General features: G+C 41.4%; 1 long non-coding RNA gene across 4 annotated transcripts in view; it reads right to left on the bottom strand.

The window, feature by feature from the left end:
• Positions 1–274: 274 nt before the first annotated feature.
• LOC135239690 (uncharacterized) overlaps positions 275–21845 on the bottom strand; it is a 115859-nt gene continuing 94288 nt past the window's right edge. Inside the window, exons 3-5 of one of the 4 annotated variants that reach the window (XR_010325460.1) lie at positions 4487–4603; positions 2026–2233; positions 275–1884 (exon numbers count right to left, since the gene is read on the bottom strand). This is a non-coding gene — a long non-coding RNA (uncharacterized LOC135239690). Of the gene's footprint in view, positions 1885–2025; positions 2234–3672; positions 4604–21845 lie in introns of those variants that run through there. The other 3 variants (XR_010325459.1, XR_010325461.1, XR_010325458.1) reach the window with 3 other exon arrangements.

Below are 21845 nucleotides of genomic sequence, written 5' to 3'. Positions count from 1 at the left end.
ATTTTGAAGTGCAGTTTAGGTTAAAGTGTTTAGCATAATAATGAATGAAAGAGTGGTTGCATTGATATGGCTTTCTGCAGAGCATTGATACTTGCCTGAAGTTAATATTTTGCACAGGAAATATAAATATTCCTTTTTTGATTGTATCACAAAGATTTTGAACACCTAATTCACTTAAAGTATTACATTTTAGGATTAATTTTCTGAAGTACAATATAAAGGATATTTTGTCATGGTGGTATATTTGTACATGCAGCGAGAGAATTAATTAGTGTTATCATCAAGATTGAACAGAAATGTGATATTGCAGGAGTTGAATGAGGCCCCTTTTGCAGTATGGCAGTTATTTGGTTGGGAAATGAGTTTCTTCCCGCTCCTTTCCACAGGTGAATTCAAAACTGCCTATTCTTGCTTTATGTTGTTCCCTGTTGCCCTCGGTAACCTCTCAGCACCTTCCAACTCACATCCGCCACTCTCACTCACGCACTGATCCATCTGACCCCAGGACCCCTGGTGTCAAGCAGTTGAGGCCCCCTGCTCTTCGGCACACCCCTGGAGCTAAGCTGCCCCTGCCCTGCCCGAGTGGAAAAGCAGAACTGGAGAGAAACAGTAGGATTCCTGTGGACACAAGGATATCTCTCTCTCTGCACTCTACACTAGACATTCAGCAGACACTTTTACCCAGAGCATCTTACACAAGTAAACACACCTCAGATCCCCTACTGCATTTCTTTTGACTGTCTTGGCTCTGTCTCTGCAGGGTCTTAGTGCCTGATCGATCTCTATATCTCTCTCTCTCTTTCTCGTTTTATGTTTTGCTCAACAACAGTCTCTTAATTAACTCGCACTTAATCTTCTCTCAGCAACTTTTTTAAAAACAGTCAGGCAGTGTCTGTTAGAAAGATTATCACCCATTGCACACCGGGCTCTTATGATTAACTGTAATTAAATGGAACACTTCTGGTTAAACTTCATTAGTGGCCAGGAGTTCACTCCACTAGACCCGGCACAATTTGACCATCTTTAATTAAAAGATAATCCACAGGATCAGCTGTAATCTTCATCTGAAACATGCTGTTCTCTCGCATTAAGGGTTTCCAGTCCGAGCTCTTTGTGGACTGTGGATAGATCTGTTTGTTCTCGGACACTATAGGCCACCTTGCTCTCGCAAACAGCTCAAGACCTTGCTAACGTCAGCTCAGAATATCCAAAGCGGTTGAAAAGTACACTTTGGCGCTTGGGTCTGACATAGATCTTGGTGTGCCAGGATAATTGAATATGTATGAGGAGAAATAAATATGACAGTGTTGGCACATTAACATTCTTGTCACTTGAGGTTTTCAAACTTTCAAGTATATGTATAGAATGAATCCAGTCTGGAGATTCTATGAAATGGGCAAAAGAATATGATGTATAATTAAATATCCACATGCTTCTGAACTATGAATAGAATCTCTGTATAATCCATATGAGTCAGATGAAACCAGCAGTAAGCAAGTGTAAAAAAAAATGCTCACATTAATGCAGCTCATAAAGCACTGCCTTTCAAATGGAAATTGTAAAGTTACATTTCCAAAGTAGAAATATAGATATATAGAATATTTTAAGGACAGCATTAAGTTGGGTAGCAGAATAGAAAACTTCAAAATTATTGAATGCTTCATCCACTTGGTGATCACATGATTAAGATAATTTATATCACACTTTATAGCTCCGTTGTGGCCTGATGTGACTGGCTTCACGTTTATCTCCAGGTATGCCGATGTCATGTTCTTGTCGTGAAATCCCCATATTCTCAAAGGGACCAGTGTGATGCCCCGCAGAATGCTGCTCGTGCCAAGATTATCAATGTTGTGTCATCCCTTACAGCCAAGGACTGAGCCCCTGTTTAAAAAAAAAAAAAAAAAAATGACCTTACATTTTACAGGATTAGCTGTTCCTGCATTCTGTTTACCATGTCTATAAATTGCGGGTTTGATGTAGCCAGAATAAACAAGCCTGTCTGTTTTTTTCCATACTGCTTACCCCTCTGTCCCTGCCATTCCACAGCCACTGAGGTTCATCCGAGGGCACGCAGCGTACGTGTAGGCAGGCTGGAGGGAAAGGCAGGCTTGGCAGGCTCAGGGAGAATAGATTATGGATTCATCATCTCACAAAGCCGAATGACAGGATGTCTTGCTCTGGGAACGTCTTGAGCGTCTAAAGCCACAAATCCTGCTTACTACAACTACACCTGTGGAAACCAAAGGACTGAGAGGAGATTACTTCTACCAGACACCTCCAATTTATTACATTGGTTACAATGCAATAAATACTCATGGAGACATTAGGTACATTTACATAGCTTCGGTCCTGTCATACATTAAGGTTTATGTAAAACTTTGTGACCTTGACCCCAGTGATAAATAACCCTACCCCTCCCTCCATTTCACATCCACACACACTCACACAGTATATTATTGTTGTATACAAGAGGAGTGGAAAGTCCAGCCTTCTTGTGTATGTTTTAACTTTATTCAAACAGACGGAAGGCAGAGACAGCTATAGATACATAGGATCACAGAATCACAGTACAGAAAACACCATGGTGCGAATCGAACTTTCGACACCGCAGGTGGATCCGTATATGGGTCAAGCGCTGCCCACACTGTGGTCTGTGCCACACAGTCTCCTTGTGCCACGTGTGTTTGAGATCCGTAAAGACACTATTATTTTCAATATTATTTTGTTGCTGATCGATTTACTTTTACTCTTACGTATTCACTTTTCTCCTTTCTGCTTTGTTTTCTTTTTAGTTACTTTTTTTAGGCCAACAAGTGCAGCGTGCAGCGTGCAGAGGGCACAGGAGCCCTGGACCGAATGGCGAGCGCCTCTGCCAGGAGCGATGAGAGGCTCAGCGCTCTGGGCCCCGTTACAGGAGGTTTTTAGCCCCTCTTAATAAAACAGCCGTCGAGAAGCTGCTGAGGTCAGGCCTTCCAACACAACAAGAAATCCATAATGCACTTTGGCTTGGCTTTCCCCCCCCCCCCCCCCCCCCCGCTCCTGCGTTTGTGCCCCTTGTTGTGATGATTGAGCCCTGGCAGATCTTGCTGGTGTCAGCAGGCTTCGTCAATGGGCGAATGTCCTGGCAACACAAAGGCCCCTGGAAGCTGTCAGGTATCTTGTATCGCGCGAGCGGCAGCTGGGAGTGGATTTAACGATTTCTGGAGCTCAAGGGGACAGTTTCGCTCTCTTAAGCTCAGGGGCAGGGGCTGCCTGCTTTTTTTTTTTTTTTTTTTTTTTTTTAGAGGGAGGGAGGTGTTAAAGGGGGCAGAGGGTTCAACCCGCTGTCTCAGGGCGGCCGCCTCCAGCCACAGAGAACCTGGTGCAAGAGTCAGTGTACAAACACCGCGCCCGCTACTGCGAAAACACGGCGCACAAAGGTGAACTCATAATTCCATTTGTGTTTTTCTGTCTTGTTCAAGCGTTATATTGCTCCCAAATGGGAACCAATGTTGTGCACACAGAACTTATAGACATAGCCTAACCCTAGGAGAATTAAAAAAAATGTTTCCTGTGGAAATATAAAGTGCAGGAGGTCACCTTTAAGGAGAGACAGTATATAATAAATTAAAATGAACAGAGACTTGTTTGTGGATGGCAGCCATACCCCAATAATGTACTGGAAACATGTTGCAAAATTCTACATTTTAATCTTTATTGTAACATGTACTTTTCTGGTTGAATCATCTGCAATTTTCCATGGACTTTTCCCACCACTCTAAATGTGCAGTCCCAGCACAGGACAAACTGGGCACATTTTTTGAGTGCAGCGGTTGATCTACTGCATAGTCAATCTGCACTTCAATAGAATCTTTTCATTCCTTTGGAAAGAAACGCAACTTTGCATTCCTCGAACGTTTTGGACTCTGCGTAAAAGGAGGCCGAACAGTGGCCACGGATTGTCCCGTTCCCGTGACACAGTGCATTATTATGGAGCACCGGGATGGATTGTTCCCTTTCCCAGAATCGGCTGCATAGCTGGCATTGCGGGTCCCAGTGCTTACGACGAAACGGACGTCTGGAATTCCTCGCCTCCCACTGTAGAATTCGGCGCTGGCTGGGGCCATTTGTGTCTGTGATGTCATCACTGCGCTCAACAGCCACGGGACGCGGGGGCGATGGCTTTATGCCGCTCTCCCTTTTTCAATTCCGGCAGGCATTTCTCAGAGCACTGTCACGTGTCGAATGTGCTCGGACTTAAAACCCAAAAAAACCCCAACAACACGACCATCCATAGATGCAACCTTAGACAAGCACCTAAAAGTACTGAGAGAGTACGGTGCTGGTTGTTGCATTTCCCAGCTGGATTTGTTTTTTCTATGTTTCTAGCTCTCAATTTATAAAGTGAACTTGCCTCGCATTCTTTTTTTGGATTTTCACAGCATTAGGTTTGTGCTGTGTTGTGTTGTCCGAGGGGTTCCTTCTCGAAAGGCCTGTCACTTACCTCACATTCCTGCAGGGCCCTTCTGAGCATCGTCGTTTGTTTCTGCATGCTAACTAGCAGGCCGGATCATGTCTGGTGAGCAGGCCACTGCAAGAGGGGCACCCAGCAACTGACTCTCTGTCAGGAGAAAAAAGAATGCGCAAAACAAAAGTCTATTCAGGGCTGAATCCTCTTATAGACTCTCCCAGCCCCCCACTCCCTTCTTAAAACAAGAAAAAAGGGGGGAAAGGCAGGGACGCAGGAAAGGGAGAAAGTACTTTTTTCCACAAAGGTCACTGTAAATGCCTTCCAAGCTTGTGAAGCTATTGACAGAAAATGACATAAATCTGACCAGTGTGAATTTTATTTTAAAACTAATTTTGTCTTTTGGGCAAACTGCAATCAGTAACAAGTTACAGGCAAGTGTGTGTTTGTTTTTAGATTAGTTTATAGGAACACTGGACAGAACTGTGTCCAAAAGGACATCAAGCTGACTAAAACTTTGCCATCAAGCTGACTAAAACCTTTTCTGTTGGGTTCACCTTCTGACACGCAGTCAAATCAAAACTACCATAAATTATTTTGTAGAGTCTCTGGGTAAAGTTCTTACTGTATTTTCGCCATTGTAAAATCCATAATGAAGCAATACAAGAACACTGTCAGATTCAGCACGATTTAGTAAAAAAATTTTCCTTAATTGTGGCCACCAATAATAATTAAGCATGCTTAATTAATACATGTTTAACACTTACAATTTTTCTGAATTGAAAGACAAATGAATAAGTCCATTTTTTTTAAAGCTAGTTGAAGTTTGTTAAAGTGTGTTTGTAAGTGAAGTGAAGGACAAGGTGTATTTGACTGGGCAAGACGTCCAATCGATCCAACCTGAAAGGTCAAACGACACCGTCGAGCTGGAGTTAGCATGTACACGCGTGGAATTAGCACGTTGTATACATTTATATTTGAGCTTATCCTTTAATTTCCTCTCCTACATCTGCGTGAAGTCAGCAGAGGCGGGCTGAGCCGCGGCGTCCCCGCCGGCTGCGGCTGTTATTGTTCTTGGGCGGCCCATAAATCCGCGCGGGGATGTTTACCGAAAGACCGATCTGTGTCAAAGGTCGCGGAGCGCCGTCCTTTGGCCCCCTTCGCCAGATGGAACTCTTTCAGTTTCCCAGGCTGTCAAACGGCGATCTCCCAGCCAACCGAACGTCGCCCCCCCACGCCCCGCACGCTCCCCGGGCCCAGAGGAGCTTCCTCTCTCTGCCCTGCCACTGACACCTCCAGGTGGAGCAAGCGTGAACGCGTGCGTAACTAAATGAAATGTGCACCATCCCAGCCTGAGGGACTAATGTTTGCCTTATTTTTCGTACTTGGTTCTGTTACTAGGATTTTTGATAGTGTTAATCTCTTCTAATGGCTTTCATTTTTTGCACTCCACGGCCTGCTTTGTCTTTTAATATCTGCCTTTGTGTTTATTCCTTTTGTTTTACTCCTTTGTCATATTTGGAATTGCTTTGGGTGCCATGTATGAAAGGTTCTTTATAAATGTATTATTATTATTATTATTATTATTATCATCAAAGTGTATTCCTTAAACTAATGCTTCTCAGTTCATGTTATTCTGAAATCATTTTCATGGGCAAAAAATGCAAACTAATTTTAATAAACCTTCACTGTGAGGAAACTGGTTATGTTTCCTCCCACTCAAAACGAATGCCTCCTATTTACATCCGTATGCATGTTAATGCGTGGCATATTTCCAGTTTCCAATCTCAATCAGTATGTTATTAAGTTCATGCATTACTATGGTGTGGGTGGCTCACAGAATGAGAAAAATCTAAGGAATTACAAATGGGCTGAATATCACAATGTTGTGCGTGTTTGTTGAAAAGTGATCATGAAATAATAAGGATTATAAAAATGGCACCCCATTCAATCATCACCAACAATTTAATTTTATTTACTTCTCAGGAATTAAGGTAAAAGCTTTGAGGTGAAGAAGGACAATATGCAAATGAACATGTTTACTACTAATAATGAAAACAGGAGAACAATGAAAATGGTTTCACTTAGTGAAGTCATTATTCCTCTTAAGATTCTTATTACAAATGCAGCTCCTTCTTCCATTCTAACAAATTCTTTTTTAAACTAAGATATGAATTTATGTGTGACGGACAGCTTAGTGAAGTGGTGACATATAATTTTAGAGAAGTATATTTTCAGTCATCGGAAGTATGTCTTATCCACACAGCTTATCTGAAAATATTTATGTTATTTTTATAAGAACCATGTTTGTACAGTGTCCATCTCTTAAAAGTCTTTCATTTCACAAAGAATGTCACACAAAGTTGTGTTAAAACTAGCAGACAGCAGTAATACCCCTTTACTATTTAATTACAGCTTGAACCAAGCTACTTCCTGGAAAGCCAAAGCTGACTGTCTTGGTACAGAATGGTGGTGTTTCTACTACTGTTACCTGCAAATAGAGCTACAACAATGACATCATACTGAATGATGCCATAGACTGTCAGCCAATGAAACAAAATGAAAATAAACAGTCAATGAAAAGAAAAGACAGCATATTTCCATCTGTTGATGCGGCTATGATCAGCTAGGGCTGCATGCTCCTGAGTAACCTCCCTATTTTTCAAGCTTGCTGTGCTGAAATGAAGCTGAAGCATCAGGACTACACAGCTCTCCAGCTCTGCCCACAGTTCGCTTCTGAGCACCACCAACGCTAGTGCACCGAGTTCATGCAAGCCAGCGCAACAAAACAAAACTGAAAAATCCCCCCAAAATCTGGAGCAGCCTGACTCCCGCTCCACGGCAGAAGATGGTTCCCGTGGTGAGGTCGGCACGGCGACAGCGCTCTCCAGCAGGTTGAAAGCCCCCCTCCCTGCTCCCGCGTCGTGTCGGAATACAGATTTCCTCACCCGCTATTAACAAGCGGACAGCGGGCGGTACCAAACGCCGCTGAAGTGAACTGTGTCACCCCAGCTGTTGCCGGGGCCGGCTCACGCTGTGAGACGGGGCCTCGCTCGCCGCCCTTTCCCCGAAACCGCTCTGCTACACAGCAGAGACAGGGCAGAGAGAGAGAAAGGAACACGGCCGCAAAACACAGTACCTTCCACAGGACTTCATAGGCCGCATGCTTCTGACTCTGCTAGGGAAGGCATGCTACTGCAACTGACATGCTGCTACATACCTACATGCTGCTTCATACCTACATACTACTGCCTTTTCTAGGGAACGTATGGCACGTTAGCTTTTTTTATTAGCCTTACTGTGAAGCCAATGGAATGAATATGACCGGAAGGAGAATGCTTGTGGTTCTACGGACTAAATCACTAAATTGTTACCGTGCTAATATCTTTGCTAGACGATGAATGCTTATAAGGGGGATAACTATAGTAATTAAATATTTACTTATTTACAAAATATGGCTTATATATCAAAGAATGAAGGTGTCTGCACTTGACATAACACGTGAAATACTGAAATATTTTAACCATAGGGGAAGCATCCACTGATGGGTGATCGGCACTGATACCCACACCCGCAGTGTATGTGACACGTAACATGTGCAGGAACACAAGTGATATCTCACAAGTGCTGCTCGTTCGTTTCCCAAGGCGATCTCACTGATTGGTTGCACACAAAGTCATCCCCCCCTCTCCCCCCACCCCCACCCCATCCCCATTTGGCACAACAGCGACAGGCCCCGTGCCGCAACGGTGACACCAGCTGCCGAAATCCAGACGCTCAGCCTCGCAGCGGCACAGCTGCCAGGGCCTTCGCCGATAAAACCGGGCCCCGAAAAATAACCCCCATCAACATTTAAAAACATTTTTCTCCTTTTTTAGCGTCTTCTTTTTCCTGCTTTTGCTCTGGCACGGATGACATATTGAAATCTGCGGGATGCATAATCCTATTAATACAGCTGCATTTGCTCTCTTCTAATCTCTTGCTCCTCTGATTTTCCCTCGGTCGTGTCCCTTGGCTGACCCCTCGTCACATTTTCATCCGTCTGATGCTGGGGAAAATTGGGGTTGTTAAAAAGTATAATGGCCATTGTGCCTTTCATAACAAGCAGCGTGATGGGCCGATCAAGGGAGGATTAGCCTGAGAGATCTTCTGGGTGATTTTCACAGAAACAGGCAGGACAGCACACGGCCCATTTAGACAGATTGGGGGGGTGGGGTAGGTTCCTAAAAGCAAAATTACAACTTTAAAAAATTACAAAAAAATAATGTCTTAAATTAACACCACCACTTGTATGAATAATGATAGGCAGAAAAAGGATAATGAGGATATGTGTTGGCTTAGGAGAGGGTGAAAGTGAGGTTGTGACTGAACTCTTGGTGATGTGCTGTGCAGTTATTGGTATACCGTCTTTTACATTACAGGCATTTTAGCAGACACTCTTATCCAGAGTGACTTACACAACTTTTTATGTAGCATTTAAATTGCATCCATTTATACAGCTGGATATATACTGAAGCAATGCAGGTTAAGTATCTTGCTCAAGGGTACAACGGCAGTTTTATTCCCACTCAGGAATCAAGCCTGTGACATTTAGGTTACAAGACCAGTTCCTTGCCCATTATACTACACTGCTGCTCCGCTTCTTCACAATATATCATTGCTATCTCCCCCCCCCCTTGCCCCCTTGGTAAAATATTTTATCATTTTTTTTTGCAAGAGGCTTACTTTTACAGCTTACTTGTTTCTTGAGAATGTGTAGAAACTTTAGACTGGGTTTATCATGCCTTCATGGTAATATTTATTAAGAGAGGCGTCATCTACATCTACAGATGAAATTTAGCTATCAAGCTAATTCTGGGGCAGTTACTAACTGTCCGTAGTCCCTTTCAAATAAATAAATAAATTCAGGGCACTGTTTAGGGAGAGTGGGTGTACTTATATCCTCAAAACAATATTATCAAAAATCAGTGTAACAAGTTATAGCACCTGTTAGTGCCTGAATGTTGCCCTAAGGATGGAGAATATCCACCATTACCAGCTAAATGCTGTTCTTAAAGGAGATGCAAAGAATAATTGTTAGAACAAGTATATAAGTGCACAAAATAAACTAAACTTGTCAGGTTTGGAACATGTTTTTGCATCTTTACTTCACCATGGACTTTGGCTTACCTAATTTATGAAGAGCCCTTTGCGCAATTTGAGACCCATGTTGAGCCAAAATTTTGGCTAGTAGCATCTGTTAAAAAATAAAATCCTTGATTGCGGCTGCTTTCTTATTGGAGTTAGTATATTGTACATAGCAAGGACTGATGGGAATGAAAAGTGAGAGTAACTGCCTACAATTTTCTGTCCACCTAGTTCACAAAAAACACTATTTTCTAAACATATATTTTTTAACTGTAAGAGAAAAACAGTTAATCTAAGAATGCTCGATGCTTGTGTACACTTCAAAAGTTTTTGACTGCTTATTACTACCAAACCTGTGAATCCCTGTCATTCCTTGTAATCAACAGTTCTACAATGGCCTCTAAACATAGCTGAAAGCCATTCTATATAACAACAAAGCATTTCAGTTCAAAGCTTGTTATATGACCAAATCCAACTAATGAATTTCAGTCCATTAGCTTGGACATGTTTTCACAATTCTTTGGAGAGGATATGACAGGAGAGGAATTCCTCTAAACTGTGACCTCTGAGAGGTGAAATAATGTTCAGCTCTAAAAGGGTGCGACTAGTACACTACTGCATGTATGAAACAGAGATGGAAAAGACTGATTATTCTAAACTGTAGGATTAATTTAGAATTATATAGAAAAAGAAAAAAAAACGGGTTAGAGGTAAGGTAATTCTCAACTATATCAAATAGATAATTGAATTATTCTGAATAATAATAATAATAATAATAATAATAATAATAATAATAATAATAATAATAATAATAATTCCTTAATCCTATTAATACATGTTAATAGTTTTAGATGTGGGTACCACAAGCAGGTTTGTGTGGATATACAGTATGAATAATTTCTGTATTATTAATGTTGTCCTTGGTCATAACTAATAAAACAGAGTAAATCTGAAAATTCATTCATTATTGATCTAATGGGCATCTGTTGATTAGTTTTGTGACTTCACCAAACCTTTCAAGAGAAATTATGACTGGATTAAAAAAAAAATTTAAAGTTATCTAAACTAATGTACATTCACAGCGTAAGAAGCACAGTCAGGCAGAATTATATGAAACAAAACTGAATTTAACAAAATTAAAATGGTACGCTATCTCCAAAGTACAGGATATTTACCAAACTGACTGTGCAGCACATGCAGAGCCGGCTCCTGGCATAAACACACTATGCCGTCATTTAGCCAGAAGCATGCCTGGGCTACAGAATTCAACTTTAAAGTTTTTAGTAAGACATCTTAATTATACAATATTGTTATTTATGTGTCTGCAGCAATCGATTCCCCGGGCTGCGACTGCTTCCTTCCACCCAATGCACCCCCCCCCCCCCCCCCACAAAAAAAAAAAAAAAACACTGTTTAGAAAATCTGAACAAATTGAATTATAAACTTGGTTTCCTTTCACCTTAAGGGACATACATTCTACTGTACAAAGTGCATGCAGCCATGTGGTGCACACATAGCATTCTGAATGTTTACTTGGATATAAGAATTTCTGCCAAGGGAGAGAAAGGGAAATTCTAAAACAAATAAATAAAACATTTTAAAAAGACATCAGAGCCACGTTGTGAAATAAGGACACGGTGCTCATCTCAGGATTACTGGAAATCTGTGTAAAACGTGTGCATGAACAGCACAGTGATTAAAGTGCATCTCATTGTGCCTGCAGCAAATGCTGCATATCCACAGGAAAAGTAGAATGATGCCTTTTTTTGCTGTATACATAAAAATTGATCCAACAAATGAACATTCATTTAAAGGAGCATTTAATCTAACAGCCCCCGTGCTTTGTTCTGAACATTAGGTAATTAAATTTGAGCAAGTGTTACTTTTTATTGATTTTTTTCTAGTTCTGCACAGAGTACCTATAAATTATTGTGGGTGCACTTTTTTTTCTCTCCAATGTTATGAATGCTTGTAGCAGAAGGGGACTGTCTGTTGAACACTGACAGCAAAGGCACACGATGCATCACATCATCGGCAAATTAAAGGTTGAAAGAGGTGAGTGCAAATGCACTCAGAAACGTATGGAAAAATGTTTCTCATCCAAGGCTGTGGCACAGACGTGCCCTGACGTATGACACCAATCATAGATGGCCAGAGCCTGCCTGTGAACCTCATTGAGTTAGGCCATGATCCAGCACCTTCAGCTTATTAAGCTGTCAAGAGTTTCAGTGATTAAAACCATGGTGGGGTCAGTCCTAGACCTTCTGTGTTCTGAAGGCCTGAAGCTTCCCCACAGAACCCAACCTGAATTGACAGTTTATGCAATAAATGAATATTGGCCTTGTGTTTTTTTATCATTTCAGTTAGGACAACGCACACATTTAGATTAAATATATTAATGAATATGCAAAGTGATTCTTTTTTGGTTTGACACTGGATGGATCTCCTTTAGGTATGTCTATGCTCACACCAGCATGCACTAAACTATCAAACAGGGATCACAATACATATCCCCTACTAAATGGGAGAGATACCAGAACCCCCCAGAATCTACAAATACATCCAGAAAACAGATGGAAGCTGGGGTGTTGGAGAGTGTTGTTCAATTCTGTGAGCTGCAGCAAGCGTAGATTACAAAAAACAGTGCAGGCAATGAGCAGCACCTGATAGGTCTTTCAAAAGGTCCTTAAAAAGGTGCTCCATTACTGATGTGTGCACATGATAGGTTGAGTATGAGAACATGTAGTGATGTGTATGTGATTGGCTGAGTATGAGAACATTTAGTGATGCGTGTATGTGATTGGTTGAGTGTGAGAACATGTAGTGATGTGTGTATGTGATTGGTTAATCACATATATGTGGCAGTAGTATATTTTTTATACACTTGTGCTATATTGTAGCTCTATTTTTGTCTGTCAGAAGTATTCTGCAAACATAAAAACTGCAGTCACAAAAATCATAAACAGATAAAGATAATGATAATGATAATTATAATGTCAATATTTTGCATGGTATGGTCAGAAAAATTAAATAGTTAAAAAAATGAACTGAAATTAAATGGAAATGTAAGGTTAAGGATTGAGATGGAATTTAATCGTGATCAATATTTTTAGTGTCCTTGGTCATTGTTTGAAAACGTTGGTGTAAGCTTGTCCATATAAATGCACACATTTTTCTGAATTGATTGAGTTTGATGATACTTTCTGCTCAATATTTAGAAATAGGTTCTCACCCAGAGCTTCCCCTGTGGCATTGCAGTGCTGTTTTCTTGTATAAATAATTTGTAATTGACGAGTTCGGAAAAACAGTTCTTGTCAAATTCTGAAATAGAGTCCAGCGGGAGTTTTGTCAAGACAAGTCAAGCAGACTAGCTTGCAATCAAAAACCCTAACAGCCTCATGGAATTTGTCCAATGGTTGAAAGAAATGTGGTTTCTACTGGAGTGCATTGTGGTTGTAATGTGTTGTCAGTTTCTGCCACACATTGTCAGTTTTCTCTGCAACCTCTCTGACTATTTTGATGCATTGGCTATTTATTGTTTCGACTGTACCGTGCATCTGCCAAGCCAATGTTTGGTATTCATTTTTTAGTTGTTAAATCTTTCATGCATTCTTTTTTTCTCTGCTCTAAAACAAGCCGATCATTTTGACAATACTTTTGCCATGTTCTACGATTAATGTGAGGTGTGCCCCCCAAAAACATTCTTCACAATAACATCTTAACACAATAGTATCTTGTGAGATGTCCATCACCATGCCTACAAATACGGAAAAGAAAATGAGGAAGTGGAAATGGAACTACACAACAGAATGCCAGCTGATCCATTTAGTTTATCATACAGATTTTATCCGTAGGTCTCAACCCTGCTCCGTTTATAGGCATAGGACCTTGCTGAAAGATAAAAACAGCCATGCCACAGTTGGGAATTAAACCCACAATCTTTGAGTTATCCGCCTACCTCCCTAACCATTGCACTACTCAGACAACATGGTGTCATCCTTGCTAGCACAAAAAAACATTATTGCAGCACTTTACAATGAGGCAGTGAGGTTATGAGGAGTTTTGTACAGCATTTTAACAATGTTTTTATGTTTTGCTTTCCCTCTCTTAAATCACACTGTTCCAGCTATGCTACAAATAGGTCCAGATCACTGCTGAATGTTTTTCAGCAGAAAACATTTTAGTACATTTTTGTGACCCAATGAAATCAGGAGAACACAAAGTTCCCAAAATGTAACACTAAGTTACAAAGACCAAAAGGATCATAAGTGTGTGCACGCTCCATGTTTGCCATTGACTGCAGCACTGTAAGAAAATTGATCATTTTAGAATTCAGAACTTACACTTTGACCTCAGAATTCTAAGCCTCCTTGGCATTCAGTTGAGATGGTTTGGAGATCCATCTACCTGTCACTGATTGCATCATCACCCTGAGAGCAGGCAGGCAATAAGGTGGGCTGAGAGGGCCATCATCCTAGTGAGGTTTAAGGATTATTGCTTGGAGCCTTTGATTTGTCACACCATTGGAAGACATCACTTAAAACTGTGTGCTCCGCTGCTTATTTTCCAGTGCAATGGCAGGCCTGGCACTTTGCCTGGATCAGTCTCCCTGTCTGAACGTTAGCAGTGATCCTTTTTTTTTTTTTACCTGAATGCTTCTGACACATTCAGGTTGCAGTGACTCACGGTTAATGAGAATGGGCTTCAGATGTTTCTGAGTCAGACACTGAAGGTGTTCTGAGCAGAAAACAATGGTGTCTAGTTAATTTCAGTGCTTTTGAAGACTTACTAACAAATAACCTTTCAGGTTATTATTTTCATTTGTCTTTCAGATTCTAGGCACTGTGCTATGGCAGTAAAAAAGGTCAACATGATGCTGGGATATATTTTCAGAAGTATTGAGTATAAAGGAAGTTAAACTTATCTTATACAATTTCTTGTCAGACCGCACTTAGAGTATTGTGCAGGTCTGGGAACCGTGCTACAAGAAAGATATAGAGGCTCTGGAAAAGGTTCAAAGAAGGGCAACCAAATTGGTTCCTGGTATGAAAGATAAAAGTTATGAGGAAAGGCTTAAGCTCTTTAGGTTTAGTAAAAAGAGACTTTGGGGTGATTTCATTGAGGCTTTTACATTCATAAAAGGGATTAACAAAGTGAACTAATAGGTTGATTGTTCAGGTTGAGTTTTGTTCGTAGAATGAGGGGGCATAAATTGAAATTAGCAAAGGGTAAATTCTGCCAGACATTGGGAAGTATTTTTTTCACACATAGAGTAGTCACAATGTGGATTAGCTTCCCAGGTCATGTAGACAGAAACTCTGGGAGCTTTTGAAGACCAGGCTTGATATGGTGCTGGATACTATCTAGTTTGTAGGTAATCTGAGCACTAGGTACACTCTTCAGTGGTAGGAATATTGCGAGTATTGTTGGGCTGAATGGCCTGTTTTCGTTGTTATGAAATATTATGTTATGATAAGGAAGGGAAAGACATTTTTACAACATGTTCTTGACTGCATGTGGGAGGGAGTAGTCTATATGACTGTATCACTAAAGCCATGCCACAGACTTCCCCACCATACGCTTTACATCCAAGTACATTCATTAATATAGTTTAGTCAAGTGCTATGCAGGGCTGGTGGCCAAATGTACATTTTTGACTCATCTTTGTATTCTTAAAAATAACTAGTTGTGTTTTAGCCTTTTTTTTCTTTGTCCAAGGCCTAAACAGAAATTATTTACCCAATGCCTATTTTCCAAGCCAGGGGATATGTATCACCTTCTAAAAAAAAAAGGACTGCCAAATGTACAAATAGATTTACGTCTTGTAAAAACAAAAAGAAAAAAATTGTAAAACAATCTGACAAATCAAATTTCAGAGGACTCGTGCGTAGAAATGGTATTTTGTCAGATTGTTCACAGAGCAGCCTGAAGAAGGCGACTCCCGGCGGATGTAGCCGGGGTGAAAGGAGCGCTCCGTGGAGGTCTGGGCTGCCATGTCCGAGCAGCCCAAAGGGAACGGCGGGCGTGGCGGGCCCTCTCTCAGAGAGGAGAGGCAGTGTAGTATTTCATGTGTGTTTTTACACCCGACAGAACAAAAGGCTCCGCTGCGCTTCACTCGCCAGCCGTAACTGTCGGGAAACTGTCAGTTTGTCCCTGGAGCTTCCCAAAAGGAGTGATGAAAGTGCAAGAAAGCACAATCGCGGGGCCTCGATGGCTGTGATTCCGCGGCGCGCTCCTGGCTACCAATTTGCTTGTCTTATTTTTCTTTGTGCGCACGTTGTTCTGTTCTTCAGTCAGCACTGTCCCTGCCTGCCTGTTATCAGTTAGGAGAACATTATGCAGAATCCATCAACATTTTGAAAAGCTTTCTCAATCATTCCCAGGACACCTTTCTATGGTTGGGGGGTGGGGGGTGGGGGGGTGTGTGGACAAAAAAAATCCTTTTACTTTAAAGTGTTAGTTACCTGAGACAAATTGCCCAAAGAAATCTGATCTGGGACTTGTAAATTATGCCTCTCACATTAAAGCACAAAGTGTTTGGCTTTGGCTTTTAGACCATCTGCTTGAAGAACAGAAAAGAAATATGCTGCTCTGTGTATACCCCATACACTGCTGCATGCAAAGCCTTGTCCTCTGTCACTTTTCCTAGACAAAATAAATAAACAAGTAAATACGGAAGCGAGTAGGCAAATAAATAAATAAACTTTCTTGGTGCTACAAGGGAACAGTATCTCTCAAACAGTTGCAGTGAACATAATTTTAATATAAAAGCAGTTTAAAAAATAAGGGAGGGTGGGATTTGCACTGGTTTATTCTGGAATTCATTTATATCAGCAGTTTACATTAAATTTTCCAACGAGTACAAGATCCATGGACTGCTTTGAAATGCTTTGAGGAAACACTTGGTAATGTCAGGTAAATCTATTTTGTATGGATACAAACAACCCAGATGTGAGAAATGAGAGATTATCAACATTATTCCTCTGGCTACTGTTGCATTAAAGCTCCTGCCAATGATAAGCCAAGTGCTCACAGGTTAGCAGTTGCCATCAGTGAGAGAAATGCATCTTCTCTAATTGAGGCTAGCTCCCCTGCAATGCTGTGACACTCGGTGTATAGTGTGGAACTGTCATCAACACTGCTCAGTGCATTGGAAAAGAGAACACATTTCAGCTGCACAGGTTCAAGTGGTGGTTTCAAAAAAGTACAAAGCAATAACACTGAGACAAAAAGAGAGAAAAAGACTCCATCACTGAAAAACCCCCATTTCCTGGACACCTGAACTATAGTGTAGGTGTTTCTGTGGTAGTTATTTTCCAGAAATAAGGTGCGTAGAGTGGGGCTCAGAAGGGTCAGAGTGTTCCTGTACCTTCATCCAGATGACTGTTCTATACCTATTAAAATTGGGTGAAGAACAAGAAAAATGTTTGTGAATTTTCTTGTTCGGTTATCTGACAATGTTGTTATAATACATTTTATACTCAGTTTTAGGTAAAGTCGCTAACAAGTTTCTATATTGAAACTACAACCAACAATTGCATTTAATCTCGTCATGTCACCACCACTCAAGTTTCATACTAGTCTGCCTGCATGAGACTTTGCCTAGATATAGCCTACATGGTTTGTGTACTTTGGTAGAAGTAGCAGTTTGAAACTGTGTAGAAATTAATCTTTGTGGTTGTTCGTGTGTAACCGTGGAATTATATACGGACGGAGACATTACTGTTGAATCTTCCAAATGTACACACGATGATCGACCCACAAGGTCCTTTTTGTGAGATTGAGCTGCAGCAAATATCGAAAGAACTCATCTCATTTCAGCAAAATTATCCAGAATGACAGATAATACTCTGGGTAGAAACATACCAGCAATAATGGCGAATGTAATAGAAACGGTTAATGCCATTCTTTGGTGAACTGTCCCTTTGGAGTCATAAGTCAAGAATACAAATACCAATGCTACCTTGCCTACCTCTTACACTGTTACCTTTCTCTTTCTGAGAGGGAGGGAGGGAGGGAGAGAGAGAGAAAGAGAGAGAGGAGTCAGTAAGGTCAAGCTGGAAAACAAGCCTTTAATTTCTGCAAATTGCATGAAATATCTGCTTCATGACATCCTTATCCAGGAACACTTTATCTGCAGGGCTATGGGAGTGTTTGTTTACGGCTAGGATGATCCATGACAGCCAAGAAAGACACGGGAGGAAATGAAACAGCTTTACATTGCCTGTTAGAGGATTTAGGAACTTATTCCTGCTTCCTGCACCAACAGGATATTTCCTGAATTTGTTTATCTTTAGGTCCCTCACGTGTGTACGTGTGTGGGTGTCTGCATGTGTGTGTGTGGCAGTGTCTGTACATGCATGTGAGTGTGTGTGTGTGTGTTTGTGTGTATAGCTGTGTCTGTGTGTGCACGTGTGTGTGTGTCTCCATATGTTAGTGGCAGTCAATGTACATGCACGTGTGTGTGTGTGTGTGTGTGTGGGGGTGTCTGCATGTGTTAGTGGCAGTGTCTGTACATGAATGTGAGTGTGTATGTGTGCGTGTGAGCATGTACCTGTGTGTGTGTTCAGCCAGGATGCAGTGGCATTTTGAGGAAATCATCTGCAGTGAAATAATATTAAACAGAAGAACAAACTGTACTTATTAATTTCAAGTCTCCTCCCTTTCTCATGGGCGAGTCCCGCCCCCTGGTTTCCCACTCGAGCAGCACCGCAGTGCGGTTCCTCCATTCCGCAGGCCCTGCTTGCGACACTTCCTCCCATTCCCAAAGCCCGCGTGCGGGCTTGTGTGCGTTCTGCTCCATTTAGCATGTGATGCTGCCCGGGTGCCAACAGTGGCTTTTAACCCCAGAGGACAGGGGGGGAAACGGCCGCTCACGCACGGCCGGTGAACCTCCAGGAGGAGAGGGGCCCACATGACCGTCTGAGTGTGAAACCCGCTCTCCGTTACAGCGGTCAGCGTTTCAGTCTAAGCCTCTTGAGCTCCGACATCTCTCCAGCCAAGAGGCCTTTCTCCTCTTCAGCGCACGGCGTACGTCTGTCATGGGTAGGTCTGCCTTGGGTATAAAACCACCACCCTCACTCTCATATACCCCCTAATATCTGGAAGTGTTTTTTTCACTCACAGAGGTATCAGCGTATTGCATCACTTGCCAAATCATATACAGTTAAATGCAAATGCATTGGGACTCGATTTTTGTTGTTTTGACTCGGTACTCCAGCATAGTACCCCATAGAAGGGGAGACAGTTTGATAGTGTTAGAAACCCTATGTGTCTACCCATATGTTGTTTTGCTGGGTTGCATGGATTAACACTGGTCTCATTTGTTGCTGTTGATTTAATTTCTGCAGCACTGGGGCTGGGGTGGATAATGGGCCTGTGGAAATCTGGCGCTCCCTCCCAAACAACACCATCGCTGTTAAATCCCAAATCACAGTGGAACACAGTCACACTCTGGCATGTTACTACCGCACCACACACACACACACACACACACACACACACACACGCCTGCAGACACACACCCACACACACAAAGTGATGTAAATCCAGTTTAGAGAGCTGCTCAATCGATCATGTTTGAAAAGCAGTGCGGTTTAACAAGGCGCTGGTTAATTACAGAGAGACATATGCACTGGTATTTAGCAGGATCCACTTAAGTTCCCCTTCCAGAAGCAGTTATGATGTGCTGCCGCTGCACCGCGCAGCTTCCTTAAGGCCTCTGGTAAACGCCAGGGCTGGGCAAAGAGAGCTTGTGTTTTTATAACAAAAAAACGGCGTCAGTCTCAATTTCCCCCTCCGAAGGAGAGCAACAAGGAAGTGTTCTAAGGTTGCGTGAGGTTGCTATGAAATACGGTCCCAGGAGAACTGGTACAACTTTTTCAAAACATGTGGGAAAGCTTTCTCTCGAACATGAAAGAGAGGCCGAAAAGCCCAGCGGGAGTGGCGGCCGCTCTGAGAAAGTGTTAATTCTGACATCGCCTCTCGCCGCTTCGCACGGTGTTAACCGCCCGGCCGCTCTGCTCCGTTTGAACTCTCTCAGCGCCGCTCCGGAGCGGCCAAGGTCAACAGCGCAGCTGATTGCTCCGCTGTTAATGAGGGGCCAGCCCACGGCCTTCACTTTCCACCCACAATCCTTTGCGGAAGAAGATGAGACAAGCTGGAAAAAGTGTGCAAGGTCATGAACTTTTTTTGATTGTTTTTTTTTTTCTTTTTTTCTTAAAGAGGTTGATTTAGGTTCTAAAATGGACAGATGACTGCCTTACTTGTGGCAGAAAAGAGACCAGTCCTGATTAGTAGTAGCCAAAAGTGAGCTTGTCGAAGGACAAGCATTGCCTGATGAGGCAACAGTCAGTAACATAATGGACCAATCCTGGCCTTGCTGCACAGGCGACCAGAGGTCCGCCTTTTCTTTTCTGTATTTTGTTTCATCTGTTTCTCAGGGACCACATGTGAATTTTTACATGAATGCAGAACTGTGAAGTCTGACATATCACAGTAGTGTTCGCTAAAATGTCATTTTAATCTGTGGTCCCTGGGCAGATAAACTATAAAACTATAAAATAAATCACAAGATGAACTACTGAAACATGAGTGCTATCTCTGCTTGGCACAACACTGACTTTAAGACCACAGGTTTGAATGCCCCCTTTGGTTAGACACACCCCAGACTGCCACACAGAGCGTCTTAGTATTACATTGAGTGACTATGGGCTGTCAATTATGAGGCAGTGGGCCATAGAGCAGTTAGTCATCACTATTCAGGAATGCTGGTCCATGACAGGATAAATCCACTGGTGTGTAAATGGAAGAACAGGCATCCAAGCAGGCATTATGTCCTGATTCAAAGTTGCTAGGGCTGCCTTGAGCTAGATGTTTTTTTTTTTTTACAGTCCGAATGACACCTCAGGTGTTTCTACAAGAATATTAAACTGAAGAGAAGCATTTTTTTCTGGATGCCAAGGGCTCTGCTATACCAACTTGTGCAGGAAATCGACTTACTGCGTACCATGTCCACTAATTATTTCCCTGGGGTTCATTTTCAAATACCTATTGACTATTTTGCAGAAAACCTCAAATCAATTACAAACAATGACATACGGTATGTACAGCATTTTCAGTAATAATTACTGTGTGAAGTAATGAGACATTTTAAGAGGATGGGCCCTTTAAGTCCATGAACATCACATGAAACAAGGATATTATGTTTCTTCGGAAAAGACACTCACTTAAGACTGACATAAATCTTATACATTTTAAGCTGGAGCACATTTCTGGCATTAAAACAGGCCATAATTGTGTTAATTAACTGTTACTTAACCTCAGTGCATTACTTTTTAATGCACTCATCCTTGCAACATATGCTTATGTCAGCTAATTCTTGAAACAAGGCACCTACATACTCCTCCTTCATATTTTAAATTGATTAACAACAAAGTAAAAGTACATGCAAATGTATATTTCATGGTTTCCCAGACATGCATGTACAATTAGGAAATACATACACGTGTAAAACTCAGAACACCACTGTGGTGATTCCTAGGACAGTATGCAATATGCATGGACGTGTTACATTTAAATGCAACTCTATCAATGCAAGAATCCTACAGCTCATTTTCTCTACAGGGAAAAGGAAGGACACATTATGTTAATGTCTGTCAGATGGAGAAATAAGCTCTGCTGTGCTAGGGTAACATTGTGATGAGCTATTTAATGGGTGGGAAAGTATTGATTAATTAATTAACCCATACATTTTAGGGTTCTTATTTGTTAATCTATTAATTTAGGTTTTCATTAATTCATTAATACAGGCTATTTTTGTCTTGTAACCTCTGGATAAACCTTCAGTGAAGCTATAAAAAATCAGAACCAAGGTTTATTGATATAAATCATGAAATATTCAAAGGTTTATAAATTAACTGTTTCTCAAAAATGAAAAATTCTTTTTGAGTACGTTTGTTGCTGTTTTTTGCTAAATTAATTGTCTCCACAGTGAATTTTATTTACTGAATTCTGGTGGTCATTTAACACATTCAAGAAAGCAACAAAATAATTTTGTGGTTTGACAATGCATAGTAATTTGAAAACGTCAATAAGTGTGAGAGCAAAGATCGTACTCATGAATGAGATCAACACCTTAATTTGATGCTGCTCTCCACAGTATTCTAAACTGAAAAAAATATTTACCCTAAACTCCCATGTTAAGCATTTAGACCTCTTCTGAGATGCATATGCACAGATTGACTGCTTCCAATTAAATGCACATCGA

This window comes from Anguilla rostrata, chromosome 14 (genome assembly GCF_018555375.3).
Source record: "Anguilla rostrata isolate EN2019 chromosome 14, ASM1855537v3, whole genome shotgun sequence".
Classification (NCBI taxonomy): Eukaryota; Metazoa; Chordata; class Actinopteri; order Anguilliformes; family Anguillidae; genus Anguilla; species Anguilla rostrata.
The sequence above is the reverse complement of the archived record's forward strand: the minus strand, read 5'-3'. Positions and strand labels throughout refer to the sequence as shown.